This window comes from Tachyglossus aculeatus, chromosome 13, assembly GCF_015852505.1.
Source record: "Tachyglossus aculeatus isolate mTacAcu1 chromosome 13, mTacAcu1.pri, whole genome shotgun sequence".
Taxonomy (NCBI): Eukaryota; Metazoa; Chordata; class Mammalia; order Monotremata; family Tachyglossidae; genus Tachyglossus; species Tachyglossus aculeatus.
Genome location: NC_052078.1, coordinates 11,160,840 through 11,184,010, shown reverse-complemented (window position 1 = coordinate 11,184,010; position 23,171 = coordinate 11,160,840).

Sequence of the window (23,171 nt, the reverse complement as noted above, 5' to 3'; positions counted from 1 at the left end):
ATTGTGGTGCCAATGCAAGTTTCACTTGAGCCTGTTTCCCCTGTGTAAGGGGAAAGCAAGCAGGAGTGCCTGAGAATTGGGCCTGATAGGTGTCAGTCATTGATTGTGGTTCTTTGAATAGAAAAGCAATGAAGTCAACAAAGCTTCTTGCTCTGAAGAATGAGGCCACCCCCTTATTGGTTACTCTTGAAGACCTGCCTTGGAAAAATGTGATGCGAACTCTCGACTATCCCCATTTCTCTCCAACTCTGGGGGAAATAAAAAAGCAACCTATCGGCCCTGTTTCCCCAGTGAATCATAATGGCTTAAAAGGAATTTTATAGTGAATATGTTTTGTTTTGTTCTCTGTCTCCCCCTTCTAGACTGTGAGCCCACTGTTGGGTAGGGACCGTCTCTATATGTTGCCAACTTGTACTTCCCAAGTGCTTAGTACAGTGCTGTGCACACAGTAAGCGCTCAATAAATACGATTGAATGAATGAATGGTCTCTCCAAATTGCTGTGAGAACCTAGAGAAGTTGAATTTTGCCCACTCAGCTAGGGAATGAGTTGGGGAGGGAAGGATAGATAGAGTCGTTGACCACCGTTGGAGTAACTACATAATTTGTCAAATTCCACCGGGAGGGACAGAGACTGCTTTGAGGTTCATTATTGTAACCCAGCTTTACTGCTGGTTCAAGTTTCCCGTCGCCATTCATTCTGCTGTCTTAAATGTGGCTTCCACCTTGACTCATTTCAGCAACATTAGATGGCAAGACTGGAAAGGGCCTTGTGGGTTTTCTGCTCCCAAGATTCATCATTAATTCTGAATAATACATGGCATTCTTGCCATTCTTTGTGAATACAGCCAAGTGCAAATTTATCCAGAGAGCTCCCCAAAGTGTTTAGTTAAAATAGCAGGGAAGGGGATGGTTTTTTTTAGCTCCCATTCATTTTTCTTTAATTGGACATTTGCTTTGAATTAATGGAAAAACACTAAGGCTTTTATCTGTGATCTTAAAAAAAGACCACTCTTTTTCATCCTAAAACCTACAAAAACTCAATCTATGTCTTCACAGTGGGACTACCATTTTTCTAAAAGCCATCTTACTTTTAATACTCTAAGGATGAAATTAGAAGTAATTTTGCACCTGGAATATTCTCATTGAATAATTATGTTGTCACGCTGTGCATAACTATTAATGTAAAGGATACCTTTTTTATTTCCAGGAGTTTATTTATTTTTAAAAAATGAAGTATCATATCCATGTGTGACTCTCTTAGATGAATGAATGCTATTTTCAGAGGGGGAGAATTGTCATAACCTAGTGAAGCTTTATTCTGTTTTTGGGAAACAGACTTGGACACAGAACTCACTGGGCTTTCAAAGAGCTAAAAAGCAACATGATTCTGTGATCCAAACAATGGAGTCACTATGAAACTGTGGGCCAGAATTTGGAACCAACCACGGCCTAGGACAGCCTACTTGGAAACTGGACAAAATGGAGAAGAAGAAACATTAGAAAAGCCACTGCTGCTCTGTCTTTTTTTTTTTCCCCCCCTTGATGTCAATGTGTTCTTTCAGGGAAGACCCACGATTTTGCTGCATACAAGAAGCAGCATAGCAGAGTGGATAGAGCACAGGCCTGGAACTCAGAAGTACATGGGTTTTAATCCTGGCTCTACTACTTGTCTACTGTGTAACCTTAAGCAAGTCACTTCACATCTCTGGGCCTCAGGTACTTCACCTATAAAGTGAGGATTGAGACTTTGAATCCCATGTCGGACATGGACTGTGTCCAACCTGATTTGCTTGTATCTACCCCAGTGCTTAGTACAGTGCCTGGAATATAGTAAGTGCTTAACAAATTCTTCTAGACTGTGAGCCCGCTGTTGGGTAGGGACCGTCTCTATATGTTGCCAACTTGTACTTCCCAAGTGCTTAGTACAGTGCTGTGCACACAGTAAGCGCTCAATAAATATGATTGATTGGTTGAAATAAGGCTGCAAGCCCTATGTAGGACAGAGACTGTGTATAACCATATAAACTTGTTTCTACCCCAGCTCTTAATACAGTGACTGGCACTTAACAAATGCCATTTAAAAAGTATACTGAGAATTGGTGTAAATAGACGGGAATCGGGTCATACAGTCTCTGTCCCACATAAGGCTCACAGCTTAACAGGGAGGGGAAATGGCTATTTAATTCCCATTTTATAACTAAGGAAACTGAGGCCCAGAGAAATGTGGGACTTGCCCAAGATCACAGAAAGGGATTAGAACTTATGTCCTCTGACTCTCAGGCCTGTGCTCTTCCTGTTAGGCCATGTTACTTTTAACAGAAGGTCCCAGTAAGAGTGATTGTGGTATTTGTTAAGCACTTATTGTGTGTCAAGCACTATTCTAAGTCCTGGGGACGATAGAGGATTATCAGATCAAACACATGCCCTGTCCTACATGGGCTCCCAGTCTAAGTTGGAAGGAGAACAGGTACGGATGAGGTAACTAAAGCACAGAGACATTGAGATTTCTCCAAGGTCACACAGCAGGTATGTGGTGAAGTCAGGATTAGAACCCAGGTGCTCTGTCTCCTAGGCCTCACTAGGCCTAGCCACTTCCCAACAGCACTGTCCTCAAGGCGGGGGGGGGGGGGGGGGAACCAGGGTATATTTCTCAATAAGAAATATTGCATGTGATGCAATAATAATAATAATATTGCATGTGAATTTGCATTGCAAATATAATAATAATATTGCATGTTATGCAAGAAATAAGCATGTGATGACTCATTTATTTTGGTCCCAAGGATCAGAACTCAGAACTTCTGATGAGCCTTTTTGGTGGGACAGAATTTTTTTTTTCTCTTCCATTTATTCTTCGCTCACTCTCCTGAGTGCCTATTGTGGACTTTGCACCTTGTGCTGATGCTTCCCTAAAGATGAGAGTTTCTAGACTGTGAGCCCGTTGTTGGGTAGGGACCTTCTCTATGTGTTGTCAACATGTACTTCCCAAGAGCTTAATACAGTGCTCTGCACACAGTAAGCGCTCAATAAGTACGATTGAATGAATGATGGCAAACAAACCAAGTACAAATCAATTAATGGTGTTTACTGAGTTTTAGGCACTATACTTTTAAGTGTTTGGAAGAGTTCAACTCCTTGAAGGAGTTCAAGGCATTTCCATTCTCTTGGGAACAGGGAGGAAGGTTTACTGACTTTCCGCAGGCCTCTGCCTGGTTTCTTTTGTAATCAGAGCACTCAGTCGTATCCTCGTAACCTTGGTTGGTTTGATTCCTGTCACCTCACTACTAGCAGAAGACTATATCTGCTCCAGTTTTATCATGAAACATGTAGACTCAGTTAATGTCCATATTAAACCTGGTCACTTCTTGATTGAATAGACAGTTGGGAGCTTGGGGTGGGGTCAAAATTCATAACGTTTCCCAGAGTTTTCTACTCCTAGCTTCTCAAGTGTAATGTTCAAAGAGCTTAATGGGTAGCCAGTCTAGTGTAATGAAACCTAATCATTTTAATTAATTATTATATAATTATATTTATATCTATATTATACAATTAAATATATTGAATTATTTAATGACCTTGTATCTACCCCAGTGCTTAGAACAGTGCTTGGCCCATAGGAAGCACTTAAGAAATACCATCGTCATCGGCATTAAAAACAGTCTTCTATGTTACACACTATTAATTGTTTATGCTGAAGATTTTTTTTAATTCATTGAAAACTATGAATCGCTGTTCTTTTGATTCTGAAACTCAGGAAACCTGCTAGCCGAATTTACCAAGGATACCTAATTTTAGACTTCAGTGCTCAAAAGGAGAATGCTTGTTAGAGGTGAAAATGAGTTTTTATTACAACTGTTAAATTCCCCTGCGGTCAATTATTCCAGCATCAGCGTTCATTGTGAATATAATTATCAGGGTTGTAGAATCTTCTGTATGTTCCTCAGCTTGTTAACATAAGCGGTCTTGTCTAGTGTTGTGGGGAGCTATTTTTGCTCGTCACCCATTTTTCCAGTTCAGAAACTCTTGATTTTTCTGATGTGCGAATCTTCTGCCATTACCCAGGAGGCATCTTCAAGTAGATTTTTGTCCTCATTTCTTACTTTAAGGAGATCAGGATCACATGGCATGGATTACAGATGTTTCCTTCCTTATCAGAGCCCTCTATCCCTAGAATTGTATATCCCATTTTGACTCTGGGACAACCCAGTAGTGAAATGTCCCAGTAGCTTTAGCAGAAAATATCAACATGTTTTGAAAACATTCTTCAGGATGTTTCTTACTCCTCAAAAAGTCCTGTTGCTCAGAACTATCCAAATTAACCAATGTTTTCTACATGGTTGGGCTTCCTTCCTGTTTTGTTAATAACAGTAATAATGTGGTAACTTAAGCACTTACTACATAACAAGCACTAGGCTAAACATAGGGACGGATTCAAGATAATCAGATTGGATGTAGCCCTATCCAGTGTGGAGCTCACAGTCTGAGAGAGGGAGAACAGGTATTTAATCCTTATTTTACTGATAAGGGAACTGAGGTTTGGAGGGAAAAAATGAGTTTCCCAGGGTTGCACATCAGTTGCCAGCACTGAGACTAAAAGCCCCACCCTTTATCCATTAGGCCCCATCCTTCTTGGGAAGCCGCAAGAACTTCCCATGCTGCTAAATCATTTTCATATGTGCTTTAGATTCTAACAGTAAAAGTTGAATTTGACTCCTTGAAGTTGAGCTAATCTGTCAACCAGTGGTATTTCTGGAGCACATACTATGTGCATAGCACTGTACCAAGCAGGCTGGTAAGCACATTCCCCGCCCACAATGAGCTTTTAGTCTAGAGTGGGGAACATCATTAAATGTTCTTGGGTGCTTGCTTGAGTCGCCTAGCTAAAGAGAAGCAAGAAACTGGTGAGACTCCTCCAATATCTCAGATCTGTATTAGAGTTAAGAAATTTAATCAACTTTTCCCGTGCTTCACTTGTCTTCGTACAATATTTTAACCTCTAATTACTTCAGGTTGAATTTTTTCTTTTCTCAGCAGAAGATGGAAAACTAAGTTTCTCACTTTAACCACCCCCAGCTGCTCTTGGGTCTGAATTAATGTCTCTGTCTAAGTGTTATTCACATGATGGACATTTAGACTTCAAGGTATGATTTTCCTCAAAGTCATTTTATTTCCATCTCAATAAGCACTCTATCGTACTAACCGAGTCAAACAAAGTTATTATTTGGCTTTTTGCCAAGGCGGAGAATGTAGAAAGGTCATATTTTTAATAGCTTTGCACTCCATAGTAATCAAATTTGTAAGCCCGAAGAAATAAACTATTTGAATATATCAGTGTTCCCTATGCATGTTTAACCACTGTCATGCTGTTTGCAAGGCACAGTCCTAGAAAGGTACAACAGCCTGCTTCAGGTTTAACTGTTATTAGTGTTGTACATGAAGGCAGAATGTGCCAATCAGAAACTTGCAGGAAATAGCTAATGAGATGCACATTTTACTGAACTCTTACTTTAAAGACTGCTCTGAGGTAGCTGGACCGATCAAATTTGAGCTCCCGGACAAACCAAATTGCACTGTTGCCTACTTAAAGTGTTAATGGCTCCTCGAATCAACATTAATTAGAAAGAACACCTGCTTTAAAAGTCACTTTTGCTCCAGATGACAGCATTGTATTTCTTGAAAATGTACACTGAAAGCTTCTGAGTGTAGATAGTATAAACTTGGATATGTTTCTCTAAAACTGATGATAAATTATCCTAGTGCTCTTTTATATATTTTAACTCACAGCCTCTATGGCATGAGGTGTGAATGCCAAGGAAGAGGTTGTCATGTCATGAATTTGGGGTCAAATATACTGCCACTCTCTTGGCATATTTAATTATTTCTTCTGAGTAAGTTAAAGAGAAGCAAGAGTTACAGATTTCAGCAGCTATGAGATTGATGTGATCTCTGGGCTCGCAAGCCTTGAAGATCCAAGAACAAAAAGAAAAGATTGGGTCCTCATGGCAGGCAGCCATTTTATTCAGGGTTTCCAAAATGGCCTTGCTTCGAAGAACCCAAGCATAACCATTCCCAACTGGCCTTCTGAACAACGAGAAAAGTGCTGCCCTTACGTCATTGCTGAAAACCCGATACTTCATGGGGAAAATGAACACCCAACAGTTAAACGGTTGTGCTTCTGTCCATTCTGTCCACTAACAACAGGTGAAAAACATTTACAGAGTGACACTGTGCACACTTTGCAAGCATCCCACTCAACTTTCCCTATTCTAAACCACTCCAGACTGGCACTTTTGCTGCTTTCTTTCTTGGCACTTTGCCACCTTCATCCCTGGCACTTTCATTACATAAAACTGAGAGAGTTCTGCATAAAGCAACAGGGAATAGACATTCTGCAGTGGATAAGGACTGTGGGATAGAGCCAGGATCCCAGTGGGGAACAAAGAGACATCATAGAGGAGGTCTACCAGCACCTAGGATGAGTTCTCCAGGTCTTCATTGTCCATTATTCTTTAGGGCTTTCCACCCTGAAAATTCCAAATGATTTTTTGCGTTTCGTACAGTTCCTTGTGGGCAGAAATAACAACTATGGTATTTAAGTGCTTTTGTGCCAAACCTTGAGCTAAGTGCTAGTGTGGATTCCATATTAAGCAGATCAGAGACAACCTCTGTTCCACATGTCTCTTGGTTCTGCATTACTTTCCAGAAAGCTAAATACAGTACATTGTGCTCTGGTGCTTATTAAATGCCATTACTACTAAAATAGCTATTTAGTGAGTAGAATTCCCAGGATCTTACCGTGTAGAGATAAAATAGACCACCTTTGACCATTGATTGAAGTCAAGTGGGATGAGGTGATTGTTTTACATTGGGTGAAATGCCATACCTTCTCTGCTTTATCGAAGAATACTTCTTGGAAGAAGGGAGTTACACATTACTCCCTGGCTTGGAGAATGTGGGAGGGGATAAGAACAGAGGAAATTGGGAAATAAACTGTAGGGAATTTGAATGATTGAAAAATTTTCTGCTTCCCTATCTTGGATAACTGTCCAAGACTCTGTTTCCCATTTCCAATATCAGGAAGGCGAAAGGGGCACGTGCAGAAATTGAATCTGTAGGAAGAACGTGGTTGAACAATATTTTAAGTCCTTTCAGTCCCAACAGGCAATCAATTAGTGCTGCTAAAGAGAAAGGAAGACAGTGTTTCAGGACTGACTACCAGAGCTATTTAGGACAAGGATTGTATCTACCAACTCTATTGTGTTTAGCCTTGTGCTCTGCACACAGTAAGTGCTCAGTATATCAGGCAATCGGTGGTATTTATTGAATGCTTACTATGTGCAGAGTGCTGTACTAAACGCTTGAGAGAGTACAACACAATAGAGTTAGTAGATACTTTCCCTGCCCACAGTGAGCTTTCAGCCTAGAGGATACTATTGTTAGTTATTTCCTGAATCAATACACTTTGATTTTTTTCCTCTTCCTTGTCACCTCCCCAAATCCTGTCTGGGCCCAACTTGTTATCTTACTACATTAGGATCTTTCCTCATTTCAAGTGGCGGAGCTGCAAGCCACTTTAAAGAGAAGACTATGATCATTAATTGCTGCCTATTACGTTTTATCACTGTGCCATTTAATGCCTCTGACCTGTTGAGCGCTCTCATAATCAAGCCGTCTTAAAAACTAAAATAGGCAGTAAAAATACAGAAGACATAGCAGTCCATTTCTGCCTGTGGCCGCCCATGCTTGAAGGTCTCTGGGTGCCGCAGCCTAAAGAACCCAAAACAAAATTATAATAAACAGAAGCATTATGGTGCCTGCTCTGAGGCAGCCCTCCTCAAATCATAATGAAAAGGGCAGAGCAAACACCGCCAAGCCGCTCCGCTATTAATTGCTTGCCTTTAAATGGAGGAAATGTGTATTTAAACCAGACACCTGGAGGAGCTAGTCTCTAATTGTATGCATGGTAATGACTCTAGACACACGGCATAAAATCCCATTACTGTTCCGAAACTTACCCTGTCCACACAGATTTAATAGATTGACTCAGGCGACACCTGCATTCCTTTCACCATGGCCATAGTTACTGAAACCACAGAGGGGTGAAAGTGTGTCCATAGTACATTCCAGTCGTCATCCCTCAGGTCTGCCGCCCCTGTACATTTAGGAGGGCATGAAGGCTGATGCCGTAGCAAAAGGGGAACCTTAAAATAGTCACTGTGAAATGGAAGAGGAGGAAGAAGGATGCTACATTTCTAGTAACGTAATTCACTAAAGGAATGAAATGATGAAATCGTAGTCACCCAGAAACTAAACATCATCTGGTATTGTGCTCCTCATATTTTTGTTCATACAGGTATTACTTAGTCCATGCCCCATGTGAGGCTCACAGTATGAGTCTGACCTGATGAACTATATTAATATATTCCCCGCCCCCCCCCCCCCCCCCAGATTGTAAGCTCATTGTGGGCAGGGAATGTATCCGCTTATTGTTGTATTGTACTCTCCCTAGTTCTTACTACCATGCTCTGCAAACATTAAGTGCTCAATAAAGATTGTATGAATGAAGTGCCTAACAAATACAGTAATTACTGAAATTATCAGAGCCATCTGAAGTCTGTGTCTATGTGTAGCTTTTTATACATCCATTTAGAGATAGAAAACTATATGTACAGACATCCCCATTTTCAGTCCTCTCCAAAAAAAAAAAAATTTTAATCAAATTGGAGACACTAAAGCAGAGGATGGGGAAGAGGCAGGATGCTGAGTTTCCTTTTGTGCTCTATTTATATCAAAACCCAGGGACAGCAAAGGGTTAACGGAGGAAGACAAAACCCACTGTGACCAGCAGGTCTCTGTGCAATCATCAGTAGAACTAGCTATTATAGCCAATTTAATAGCTTGAAAATGAACTCATTAGTGGTCTTTTATCAGTGGAAAAAAGTCTATTAAATCCGGATGTGTGAAGAAGCAGTCCAGAGGCTCATTTCCATCCCACTTGTGACCTGAACAAATCAGAGAAATGCTTTTCAAGGAACAGGGTCAGGCTTGACTGCAATAAGATATTTTCTACACCCCGCTCCAAACTTGTATCTTTCCTTCAGGTTTCTAATGCAGTGAATTTTAATTTACAATCTGTTTGTCGCTGCCCCCTCCTTCCTCACCACAGGCATCTTCCACAATCTCGCATGCCGTTTACAGGGCAAGGCAAAAAGCTGCTGGGTGCTGGATTTCTAAATTATTGTATAATAATGGAACCCATCAGGATGATCAGGGCCTGCTCAGACTTTTTTTTAAAAATGGTATTCAAGGGCTTATTATGTGCCAGGCAGCGTACTGAGTGCTGGGATAGATACAGGTTAACCAGGATAACCGGGTCCCTCATGGGGCTCACAGTCTTAATCCCCATTTCACAGATCAGGTAACTGGGGCACAGAGAAGTGAAGTGACTTGCCCAGGGTCACACAGCAGGCAAGTGGCAGAGGCAGTATTAGAACCCCAGGTCCTTGGGGCTCCTAGGCCCTTGCTCTATCCACTAGGCTATGCTGCGAACCTGGCATTATGGGACTGAGCCCCCTCCTTCCCCTCCCCATCCCCCCCGCCTTACCTCCTTCCCCTCCCCACAGCACCTATATATAAAGATATATATATATATATATATATGTTTGTACGTATTTATTACTCTATTTTGTACACATTTATTCTATTTATTTTATTTTATTTTGTTAATATGTTTTGTTGTCTGTCTCCCCCTTCCAGACTGAGCCCGCTGTTGTGTAGGGACCGTCTCTATATGTTGCCAACTTGTACTTCCTAAGCGCTTAGTACAGTGCGCACAGTAAGTGTGCAATAAATACAATTGAATGAATGAATGAATGGCACATACAAGGACTTGAGGTCAGTGGAGCTGTCCTGATGAGTGCTTGTTAGCATGTACTGTGCATCATCATTTTTCTTTCCTGATCTTTAAAGTTACCCCACTCCAGTGATTCTCTTCCTCGGGAACAGGAGGCAGGGAAAAGTTGTGAAATGAAGCTCACTGCCAATCTACAGCTTCATTTCTGCCTGCTGGTCTACCCCATTCATTTTAAATAGCAGGACGCAATGTAGCCTAGTGGAAAGAGCTTGGGCGTCAGAGGACCTGGGTTCTAATACCGGCTCTGCTTTTGCCTGCTGTGTGTCATTGGGCAAATCACAACTTCTCTGTGCCTCAATTTCCTCAACTGTAAAAGATTCAATACCTGTTCTCCTTCATACTTAGGTTGAGAGCCCCGTATGGGGCAGGGACTGTGTCCTACTTGATTAACTTGTTTCTACTCCAGCTCTTAGAACTGTGCTGGACACTTAGTAAGTACTTAAAAAATACCATTTTAAGAGGGGGAAAAATCTTCTTCACCATAACTTTTGTTCAGGTGATTACATGGCGCTTTCGTTTTCACCATGTCATTTCCCTCACCCACAATCTCCTGGATGGGACTAAAGTCTAGCAAAGTGGACGAAAGGCAGGCAGAGAAGAGAACCACCAAAAACTTGATTTATCTGTAAAGTGGGTAATGAGCCTGAATAATTGAGTGTTTGCTATCGCTCCCAAGAATACAAACACAAATCAAAAAGCCCCAATAACTCCAGGCCAAAGGCTGGCCACCTGGAGCACACAGGTGAGGGTTTGGTCCATCAGGCCATCAATCAATCACATGATATTTTTTGAGCAATTTATTGTGATATTTATTGGCAAGGAGTGTGTCTGCTAATTCTGTTATACTGTACTCTACCAAGGGCTTGATACAGTTCTCTGCACATAGTAAGCGCTCAACAAATACCACTGACTGAGTGCCTAATTTGTGCAGAGGTTATATTAGGCTAATCTTCCTAGAAGCCTAGTCCCAGACTCCTCTTCAGTCACACCACCACTGCCTATATCAGTCCAAAAGCCTTGTCTTTCCTTCTCTACTGTGGCCGCCCTGGGTTTCTTTCTGCTCTCCCCATCTAGATTGTAAATTCGTTGAGTGCAGGGAACATGTCTGCCAACCCTGTGATATTGGACTCTCACGAGTGGTTAATATAGTGCTTTGCACACAATACAAACAACTGATCGATTATGACCCCACCTCTGGCAGAAGGGCCTAGGAAGAGGATGTATTTCTGAGGTCACCAGCTTAGTGCAGAGCCTTTGCAAAGGGTGGATGGTCGGGATAGGTGCCTGAGGCCCTCCAAACTGGAAGGTTGTCAGTTACACAAACCCTCACTTGATGCCAAAGGGGCCGCTACCCTAGGGTGACCTTTCCCTTGGAAATAGCCCTGACTGTCCCATGATACTCATTCCAGAACCTCTGCCTCCCTCTTGACCATGGACTGGTAAGAGCTATGAAGATACCGGTAAATGAAGAATCATTGTCCAGTGTTGGTTCCTGCTATGCCTATCATTTATCTACTCCAATACTTAATATCAGGCACTTACTGTAGGCCAAGCACTGTGCTAAGCACAGGGGGAGCTAAAAAAACTATAACAGATCATAACATGCTTGGAACCTGGCAAGCACTTTATAAATACCATAACTACTGGGGTGATATTTCCTTCACAATAGTGATTGGTAAAGAGAATTTTTGTGTTTCCATCCAAAAATGAACACTGATACGTAGCTTTTATAGTACAAATGGGTTTTTATTTGTCATGATTAATTCTTTACTGATTCTCTATTGATTTGATGGTAGGAGGATGGCGTCATTCATCTGGTGGTTAATGTGACGTAACATCCCTGTCCCGCATTCCCCTCGAAGTGGCCAACAGCCACGTTGTGCCGCTGCCTTATGATGAGGACGCTTGTGCCCCAAGGGCCGGATTAGAGTGTGGCAATCTCGTTCCCTGCCAAAACGGCTGCTGAAGGGGTCCTCTGATTTCTGGAAGGGAGGCCAGTGAGCTGGCCTCTTAGGTCATCTGGTCCCAGCCAACAAGGCCGTGGACATCACCTTAATTAAAGTAGAAACTGCATGTAATCAAAAAAACCTGATTAGATTAGTGCCTGGCGATCCTCGGAAGGTTCATTTGAAATCGCAGACTGATAGGAATGAGAGAGCAATGGACCTGCCGGGTCAAGTCCGGCCTTTGACTGTGAGGAAGGAGGGAGGGGAGTAGAGCAGAGCTAGCGCCGTGTTGCCCATTGCAATAGTGCTGTATCAGGGAAGCTACCACTGTGATGAGGTTTCTGCCCCCTTTGGTTATCTCATCTAAGAGATACTGCCATTAGTAAACTATTTTCTAGGACGGTAGCAAACTCCATTTACTACTTCTTAATTTCATTCTGCGCTGAGTATCTATACTAATGGATTTCCCCCCCACCCCGCCTCCCTCTGGACTGTAAGCTCACTGTGGTCAGGGAATGTGTCTCTTATATTGGTGTTGTATTCTCCTAAACACTCAGTACAGTGTTCTGCACATAGTAGACACTTGATCAGTAAGATTGGTTTTCCTATAGGAAAACAACAGAATGAGGGATCCAGAAACCTATTCCATTCAGTCTTCACATTGCCTTGTTCTGAGTTTGCGTGAGCACATGTGGGTTGCTCAAAATACTGGCAGCACTTGGGGGTTTTTTTGTTGTTGGTTTTTTTTTTTATGGTATTAAACACGTACTCCGTTCCAGGCACTGTATTAAGCACCAGGGTAGATACAAGATAGTCAGTTTGGACACAGTCCATGTCCCACAGGGGGCTCAGTCTCAGTCCCCATTTTGCAGATGTGTTAACTGAAGCTCAGAGAAGTAAAGTGACTTAACCAAGGTCGCCCAGCAGACAGGTGGTGAAAACGGGATTAGAACCCAAGCCCTCTGACACCCAGGCCCATGCTCTTTCCACTAGGCTGCACTTGTTTCCTTGACCTCCCCACGTCACCTCTGCCCCATCACACGTGACCCGAGGCTCAGCTGTGGCCTTAAGGTGGTCATTTGGGCAGGCGGGAGGAGAGACCAGTAAACCTTGGAGGGAAGACCCTGGCCTAGGGAGGCAGGCGATTGGGGTTCTAATCTTAGCTCTACCACTTGAATGGCCCACAGCCTACCACCCTCCGTTTTCGAAAGCTTACTAAAATCACATCTCCAAAAGGCCTTCCCTGACTAACCCCTCATTTCCCCACCCTTTTCACACTCTTTTCTGCATCATTTATGCACTGGGGGCTTATCCTCCTTAAACACTTTTAATACCTCACCCCCAACTCCCTTGGGCTTATGGACTCCACTGCTGCTTCTCTCTGTAATGGATTTTAATTCAGTCTCCCCCACTAGGCTGGAAGCTCCTTGTGGGCAGGATCATATCTACCAACTCTGTTGTACTCTTAAACTTAATTTCAGGGCTCTGCCCACAGAACGAGCTCAATAAAAACAATTGATTGATTTTAAGAACGTCACTTAACCTTTCTTTGCTTCAATTTCTTCATTTGTAAGACGGGATAAAATACCTGTTCCCCCTTCCCCTTAGACTGTGAGCCCATGTGGGACAGAGAATGTGCCTGAACTAATTGTCTGGTATCTTCAGTGCTTAGTGCAGCATTTGGCACCGTTGGATGGTTGTCTTCCATTGAAATGAGAGACAAGACTCATTTCTGTATATATGTTTGTACATATTTATTACTCTATTTTACTTGTACATATCTATACTATTTATTTTATTTTGTTAATATATTTGGTTTTGTTCTCTGTCTCCCCCTTCTAGACTGTGAGCCCACTGTTGGGTAGGGACTGTTTCTATATGTTGCCAACTTGTACTTCCCAAGTGCTTAGTACAGTGCTCTGCACACAGTAAGCACTCAATAAATATGATTGATTGATTGATTGATTCCCCACTTGCAGAACCAAGGGGACCTTGCATTTCCTGATTCTCGGAGCCGTGCTCTTTCCTCATTATAGCATGGTCTAGTGGAATGAGCGTGGGCCTGGGATCGAATCCCGACTCTGCCACTTATCTGCTCTGTGACCTTGGGGAAGTCACTTCACATCTCTGCCTCAGTTCCCTCATCTGCAAAATGGGAATTAAATACCTGTTGGCCCTCCCGCTTAGAATGTGAGCCCCACATGGGACTTTATTATCTTGTATCTACCCCATTGCGTGGCCCATAGTATGTGCTTAACAAATACCACAATTATTATTATTATTACTACTAAACATTTCGTAAAAGGGAAAATCCTAAGCAAATGAGAAACCTTCTGTCTGCTTCTGAACTTGAAATGACAGTGATATTTTTCAGGGCTCCTTTGGTCCCATATACTTTTAGAGCTTTTGGGCAACACCAGACTGTATCCACAGGCTGAGAGAAAATGGAGAAGTAGCATTTTGTGTGCAAAATATCAAGACAGTATAGAATCACTTACCCTACTTGGGAAAGCTCTTTGCAAGCTGCCAACTTCTATGCAAAACTCTCCTGGGCTTTTCATAAAAACACATACTAACAACTGCCTAGAATGAATTGTAACTGTGAAGTAATTTGATGTTACCTGAAGACCTATTTTTATATATTACAAAGTCTTTCTCCACACCTGACCGGCCAAGTTAAGCTTTCACAAAGGCAGTGAGAACGAGGGATCTAATAACAACATGAACACTGATATCTTGTTGCCCTTTTATTCCTCAGTCTTCGTGCACTATGCAAGAAAAAAAAAGTCATCTATCCCCTTGCTAAAGAAACTGTCGTTCCTAATTCGTTTATACAGGGCCCTATAGATGCCTAGAGCAAACTGAAATAGCTTTTGAACACAATTAATCTAGTCAAACTGAAGTTTACTGGGTTTTTTTGTAAAAAAAAAAATATATTAAACTCCTTAGGAAGAGTAGGTACCGTGATTTTGTGGGTTCACCTTTCGTGTCACCTGCTATCTTTGTGCCGAGAAAAAACTGGAGAATGATAACTGTGGTATTTAAGTGCTTAGGTGGTATGAGAGCTTGTGGCTCTGAAGCATCATTTCTAGCTCTGTTGCTGGTGCTAGCTGCCATGTCACCTTTCTTAATCAAGGGCATGAGGGAGAAATAGTGTGGCTAGTCAAAACAGCGTAGACCTTGGAGTCAGAGGACTTGGGTTCTAATCCCTGCTCGGGCACTTCATTCATATTCGGCCATTTATCGAGCGCTTACTGTGTACAGGGCACTGTGACGTGCTCCGTGACATTACCTGCTGTGTAACCTTGGGCAAATTATTTAATTTCTCTTCCTGTTTCCTCAATTGTAAAATGATTCATACATTCTCCCTACTACGTAGATTGAAAGCCTCATGTGGGAGGGGACTGTGTCCAACCTGATTATCTGGTATCTAGCCCAGTGCTGAGAATCAATAATCAATCAATCAATCGTATTTATTGAGCGCTTACTGTGTGCAGAGCACTGTACTAAGTGCTTGGGAAGTACAAGTTTGCAACATGATATAATAATATTTGTTAAGTGCTTACTGTGCACTGGGGTAGATACGAATTAAGACTGTGAGCCTGTTGTGCAGGGACTGTCTCTATATAATGCCGACTTGTACTTCCCAAGCGCTTAGTACAGTGCTGTGCACACAGTAAGCACTCAATAAATACGATTGAATGAATCAGTGAATTAGACACCAACCCTGTCCCATATGGGGTGCATAGTCTAGAGGGAGGACAGGTATTGACTCACCGTTATACAGATGAGGAAGCTGAAGCATAGAAAAGTTAACTGACTTGCCCAAGGTCCCACAGCAGACAAGTTGCGTAGCCGGGATTAGAACTCATGACCTTCTGAGTCCCAGAGCCATGCTCTTTCCACTAGGCTATGCTGCTTCTCTAGTTAGTATTCAACAAATACCACAATTATTTTATCATTATTATTTGGCCATCGTTATCCTGCCCGCTCCACTCCAGGTTTCCTTTTCTTCTGAGTAAAAAGATGGCCTAATCACCTTTTTGTCTCTCAGGTGCTTCACAGTGAGGTCAGTAGTTGAAGACATTCTCGGGTTCCAGAGAAAAGTTGATTGGGAAAGGAGTTTGAGTCTTGATGATTACTGTTTCTTAGATCACCATACCCATTGGTTCCTTGTTCAAAGTCATAGAAGTACAGTAAAGCCCTACATACCATGACTTCAGGAGTTGCTGACTTACCAACACATTTATATACCAACCCCCAGGGTTGTCCTGTAACTTGCAAGCCAAATTTAAACTAAACTCGGTGGGAGGTTAATTAGGGGGAAATACCCATAAGAGGGAAATAATCGGCCACGTTTGCAGCAAGGGCTTTAAAGCTTTAATTTGAACAAGTGGCAACAGTCAGAGCTGCCTCCCGCCAAGGAATAAGAGACCAAGGGAACCTGGGGGAGAAGTGAAAGAAAATCACTTAGGGTGGGAGGGGGGAACTCAAGGTAATCAGAATGCTAATGTGTCTGGTAGCCAGATGGGATTCTGGTCAGGCTGCCAAGGACTTCCAACTGACTCATGCCTTCAAGGCAGTTCCACCAGCTCCTAGGAAGCTGTGGAGCAAAGTTGACTGTGCCTTGGGGAGCCCAGCATGCTTAGTGTTTTGGGATATGTAAGCAGCAGGGCCTAGCAGAAAGAGCCCCAGCTTGGGAGTCAGAAGACCTGCTTTCTGATCCTGACTCCACCACTGCTGTGTGACCTTGGGCAAATCATTTCACTTCTCTGTGCCTAAATTACCTGATTTTTTAAAATGGGGATTAAGCCTGTGAGCCCTGTGTGACTGGGACTTTGTATAACCTGATTAGCTTTTACCTACCTCAGTGTTTAGTACAGTTCCTGGCGCATAGTAAGTGCTCAACAAATACCTGTTGTTTTTTTAAAGGCACCCCTTAGGGAAAGCCAGTGAAAAGAGAGGAGACAGGGAAAAGAGAGTCATGGGAAGTTTGTGTGCTATGGGGTTAACAGTAATAGGAAACAGAGACCCCAGGAGAAAAGGCTGTAATATCCTCCTAGTGTTATCGCTGCCACTGCTCGGGAGCAGCAGTTTTACGAAAGGTAGTTCCAACAGTTTTTATACGGTTTTTCCATCTTCCAGGAGCCTTTCTTCTCTCCCAGGGTTCCTGGGGGCCCATTCGTTACCTGAGTTTCATCATCACCATCTCAAATGAACCTCCCCACCCTTATCAAAGGCTTGAGTCTCCCAGATCAGACAGAATAACTGGCTTTCCTCAAGTTGTGCTAACATCTCTACCTTGGGTGCAAAATCTGGCAAGTAGATCTCACAGGGCTGTTTGTCCAGTCTTCTCCATGGCATTGAGAATGGACCAGGGGTCCCCTCAAGGCAGCAGCACTAACCCGTTCCCCAGGTTTCTTTGACCCCACTGAGAAAAATGCCACAGGATGGTCAGGCAGGACCTGGTTTTCCGGTGAAAGGAAAGAAAGTGTCTATTGACAGCCACGAGACAGGAGTGTTTTCGAACGGTGGACCGCTGAAGGATGAACTGAAACTGGGAGCTAGCTGTCTTATGTGTGAGTCAACACTTGTATTCAAAATGCATTACAGAGATCAAATCAATAAGTAAAGCCAAAGAATGCAGTGCTCTCATCCATCAATCAGCACATTTCTTGACTGCTCATTTGGGCAACATACACTTCCCTGGAAGGATTATTATGACTAGGTGAAGAATCCCTTATAAATTGCTACCATGCTAACAAGATGACAGCAGTATCTGATAATTACTTACACGTTCAAGCCATCCTTATGTCACCGTTTCCTTCTTCAGACAGATGAATTTCATAAAACTACAGTCGATAGGCCCCGTAAATATAGCCGTTCTGATCCTGGAGTCACTGGCTTCTAATGAAAGTGAACTCGGGAAGCCAATGTGTGATTCATTTTGATTTACAAGATAAGAAAGAATGATCTTTTTCTTATAAAGGTGTTTGGCCAGAGAGGGATAATTTAGAAGTTGTCTTCTGAACCGGTCAGCCACATATCATAGTTTTATTGCTCTTCCAGCCAAATGGGTTTTAATATCATTTCATGTTTACTGAATTAATTACTTCCCGACTGGTCATCCTAATTCTTCTCGGAAACTGACGAGGATTAATTGATTCCCTTTTTTTTTTCGTATTTTTCATCAGGCTGGATTGTTCAGGATGCAAGCTGGCTCTAGGTAGATCCTTCTGCCCCACCCTCAGTATTACTTTTGGTACCTTCCATCCTGGTGGAAGCTAAGCTACGCTACAGCAGCGAAGTTGAGATGAACACCCCATCAACCCAGACAGGCGGAAGGAAATCTTATTACTCAAACATATACTTTCCCACACACCCAGACAAACAAGGCTTAAAACCATCCGATTTCCTTATGAGACCACTTCTGAGAAAACTCATTAGCTGTTAATCCTAACAGGAGGTGGGCACCCAGTTTCTCTAGCCAGCTACATTTAGTTAGCCTCCGTGAAGCATCTGCATGAATTAACGTTACGTGAATCGTGTTTCATCTTGATGTGAGAATGTGCTGGTGTGTGCATTTCTAGCTCTTCAGTTTTGAAGATGCTACCTACCTATATGCACGAAAAGGATTTCACCATACAATACTGATGAATGTATTACCCTTAAGGGTCAGTTGTTTCTAGTACCCCTAATAATCAGTCAAGTGGTCTTTCCAAAATTTCCACTCCGAGTCTCCCAGTTCACATTGCTCTATGTCAGACAAACTGTTTTCTGCTGATGTCTCCCACCTCTTTCGAGGTTTGGCTTTGTTATGCTTTAAACTTTAAAAACTAAAATTTAGTTTTTACCATATTTCAGCTCACTTGGGGAGGAGCCCTATAGGTATTCTATTTTCATCCGGAGCCAACGTATGTCCACCCCACCAAAGGTATATTGTGCGGAGGGTTGCCTTAATTCTGGTGGACTGACTTCATTTTAGGACCTCAGTATCTATGAGTCCGGCTTACTGCCCAATAAATATTGCACGTGGGTGGTACTAGTGAAAATCCTTTAGAAATTGGCTGAACTTTCTACATTAGGTCAGGGTTTCCCAGCCAAAAGCATTACAATTGCTCCGTAGACCTTCGGTTGGCTCTAAAAGTCGTGTCAGTGTCACATTTGGTCTTACAGTTTTCTGAAACATGAACTAGGATTCTTGATTCATGTGCCAACCAGGTTTTCTGTCCTTGGGTCCTTGAATGGTGTGCTGCCTTTTTAGCAGAAATCAATTTTGCCTTCAGTTCTGTCATTTTGCCTTGGTATGGGATTTCTTGGGCTCAGACTTTTTCACAGACTTGATCCTCTTCTGGCAATTGCCAGTCCAGAGAGCTTTACTGATTCTGAGAAGTCATTCATAATCTTGTGCTTGTCTTTTTCTTTTTAATGGTATTCGTTAACCTCTTTCATTGCCAGGAACTGTACTAAGCAGTGGGTTAGCTACCCGCTAATCAGGTTGGACACAGTCCATGTCCTACATGAGACTCATTGTAGTAATCCCTATTTTACAGGTGAGGGAACTGAGGCCCAGAGAAGTGAAGGGACTTGTTCAAAGTCTCAAGGCCGGCAAGGAGAGGAGCCTAGACTAGAACCAGGGTCTTCTGATTCCCAGACCTGTGGTCTTTCCACGTGGCTTCTCACTGCATGTTGTACACTGTCTTGGGTGGTGCTTCCAGAGCACAGGGAGCAGCATATAGGAGCCCTTGGGTGAGTAAGGTTTTCAGGGGGTGCATTCAGCCTAGCTCTATTTTTTGATGATGATGGTATTTATTAAGTGCTTACAATGTGCCAAGCACTGTTTTATGCGCTGGGGTGGATACAGTGTAAGCAAGTTATCCCACGTGGGGCTCATAGTCTTAAACTCCATTTTACAGATGAGGAAACTGAGACAGAGAAGTTGTGACTTGCCCAAAGTCACATAGCTGACAAGTGGCAGAGCCAGGATTAGAACCCACGACCTCTGACTCCCAAGCCCGGGCTCTTTCCAGTAAGCCACGCTGCTATTTTTTGGCCTTCAAATTTGAAGTTGCTGTATGCATTCTTGCCCCTCAGAATGAAGTGGCCCAGGTGCTATCAGGACATCCAGTGTTGTACTCTCCCAAGCGCTTGGTACAATGCTCTGCACACAGTAAGCGCTCAATAAATACAGTTGACTATGCTGATCCTGGGAGCCACTCTTCCAGTTTTCTCACCTGTGTGGTATCATAAATACTTGTCTCACACGGTTCTCTTCAGCTTGCCGTGTGTTTCAGCTGTTCCGACCTGTTTGATATAGTATGAGACGCTTCCTGGTGCTTTCTGTTTGTATTTGTTCTCTCTCACCTTGATTCCAAGCAAGCTCTTCTTTGATCAGTGACCTGTGACCAGCAGTTTCCCATTAGGCCTGCTGGAGATAGTAATTCTGAACCGGGTGCCGAACATTTCAGCGCCAGCCCATCAAGGTAGATGACGTCTGCGGATATTTCTTCCATCTCTGGTCTAACAACTTCAAAGACCCCCGTAGATACAGAGGGGATGCATTTTCCCACACACCCTTCTGAGTTGGCTAGTGTGAAGCAGTTGGGGCGGGCCGGGAAAATCACCACTGCACGAAAAGTGATTCACACCAGTGAAGCAGGCTCAAAGCAGGAAGCCAGTGATGGAAAGATTTTAGAATTTTATTGTTGGAATAACCAGGGCTTCAACCAAGACCATAGTGTATAGTCTTGGTTGAAGCCCCAGTTATTTCCTTATTGTTACATGTATATTATATATCACATGATATATTGTTTGTGTACATATGCGTGTGTATACGTATTATATCTATATATATATAATATGTATATACATGCACACTCACCTATAGGAGGAATATACACACACATATGTACATATATATATGAGGAATATACGTATACATATAATAATGATAGCGTTTATTAAGCGCTTACCATGTGCAAGGCACTGTTTTAAGCGCTGGGGAGGTTACAGGGTGATCAGGTTGTCCCACATGGGGCTCACAGTCTTAATCCCCATTTTCCAGGTGAGGTAACTGAGGCACAGAGAAGTTAAGTGACTTGCCCAAAGCCACACAGCTGGCAATTGGCGGAGCCAGGATTTGAACCCAAAGCCCGTGCTCTTTCCACTGAGCCATGCTGCTTCTTTATGTACATATATACATATATACATATATATGTAGGAAAAGGATGTAGCCCTGTACAACAGGCAGTAATATCTTGGAATATATCTTATCATGGGCAGAGAATGTCTACCAACTCTTTTGTGTTGTACTCTCCCAAGAGCTTAATACAGTATTCTGCACATAGTAAGTACTCAATGAATACCATTCACTAAATAGATTTACAGACTGTACCACAAGCTCTCTGTATGATAAGGACCAGAGAAGGGTTGCGTTCTTTTGAAACCCTATTTGATGGAAACTCATGCTGTAGTAATCACCATGCCCGACGCCCATGCAACGTGCAAAATGCTTTTGTCCCAACACTGCAGCATGCTGCATACAAACAAGCTTGCCTGGTCAAACCCAGATTCCTGAATGTGTAGCCAAAATGTGTAAAGAAGTCATAGCAGAGCTGAGCATACAGAAGTGCTAATTGAGAGAGGTGGGGAAACCTGAACAATTCAAGACACATGGGCCTTTTAGTAATGGTACAGACAGCCCCTCTGAAATTTCATAAGCTGGTCATTACTGGATATAGAAGGATGCCTTTATTGTTTACATTTCTTACTACAGTTGCCTTGGAGATAAAATTTTCTCTGACACTTGTCAGATGCTGGAGAGAGACTCAGAAACACACATACACACACACACACACACACACACACAAAAAAAAAAAATCTTTTGCCCTTCCATTGAATAATTGATTTGGTCTAGTCTGTGCTGTTTTTATTTTCATTTTTCTTCTGCACACTGGAATCATGCAACCATCTCTACTCTGGGTGCAAAATCTGGCAAGCAGGTCCCTCTGGGCCATTTGTTCGGTTATCCACGGCCTGAAGCCGCCTGCCTCCTCTGCATCGTTTCTTACTGCTCCCCCTCCCCCTTGACTCTCCCTAACCGTCCCGTGCACCACCAGGATGAGGCGAGACTAAAAGGCCTTTCCTTCATTCCCAGACACCAAACACTTGGGTTTTTATCATCAGTCATGTCCCAGTTCATTGCACGGCGCTCAGAGAAATTGTACTCGCTAGGTTTTTGAACTCTTGTCTTCCTACAAAAAAGAAAGATCTGGGTATTTCAGTAGGGCCCAAGTTCCTACAGTTGAGAGCTTAGCCTTTCTCCCTCTGCTTTTTCAAGGCAGTCAAATTTAATTCTCATACTCCTGGCATGAATATTATCATTAATTCATTCAACATAGACATCTCTGGATAGACAGCACAGTGAAGTACATTTAACACTAACTTCCCTTTTGCATTCCTTTTTTTCATTACTACAGTTAGATCATTAGAGCACTTGGCAGAACACTGAGGAACTCTTGCTTTATCTGAAAGGAATGGGAGTTGGGCCAAATAATAATAATAATGATGGCATTTGTTAAGTGCTTATGATGTCAAGCACTGCTCTAAGCGCTGGGGGGAGGGACGGGATACAAGGTGATCAGGTTGTCCCACGTGGGGCTCACAGTCTTAATCCCCATTTTACAGATGAGGTAACTGAGGCCCAGAGAATAATAATAGTAATAATGGTATTTAAGTGCTTACTATGTGCAAAGCACTGGTCTAAGCACTGGGGGGATACAAGGTGATCAGGTTGTCCCACGGGGGGCTCACAGTCTTAATCCCCATTTTACAGATGAGGTAACTGAGGCCCAGAGAAGTTACGTGACTTGCCCAAAGCCACACAGCTGACAAGTGGTGGAGCTGGGATTTGAACCCATGACCTCTGGCTCTCAAGCCCATGCTCTTTCCACTGAGCCACGGTGCTTCTCTAAAGAAAAGAGTGGTGTCGGTGTAACACAGTTGTAATTATTTCTTTAGTAAAACTTATTTGTGGAGGAACATTCATTCTTGAAAAAAGTACAAAGAATTTACAATCCATTTACCAACTCACTTTTCCCGTGGAGAGACACCGTTATTAAAAAAAAAAAATGAGGTGATCCGGTGGTCATGAATTGGCAAAGTCCATGTCCTTAAAAATGTCAAAATTTGAATTAGGTTGTTTTAGTATTTGTATTTAAGTGTCCCCTAAGTGTATTGAACTGTACTCAGCACTTGAAGTACCATACAGAGAAGGGACATATTACCTGCTCACAAGGAGCTTCCACTGTGA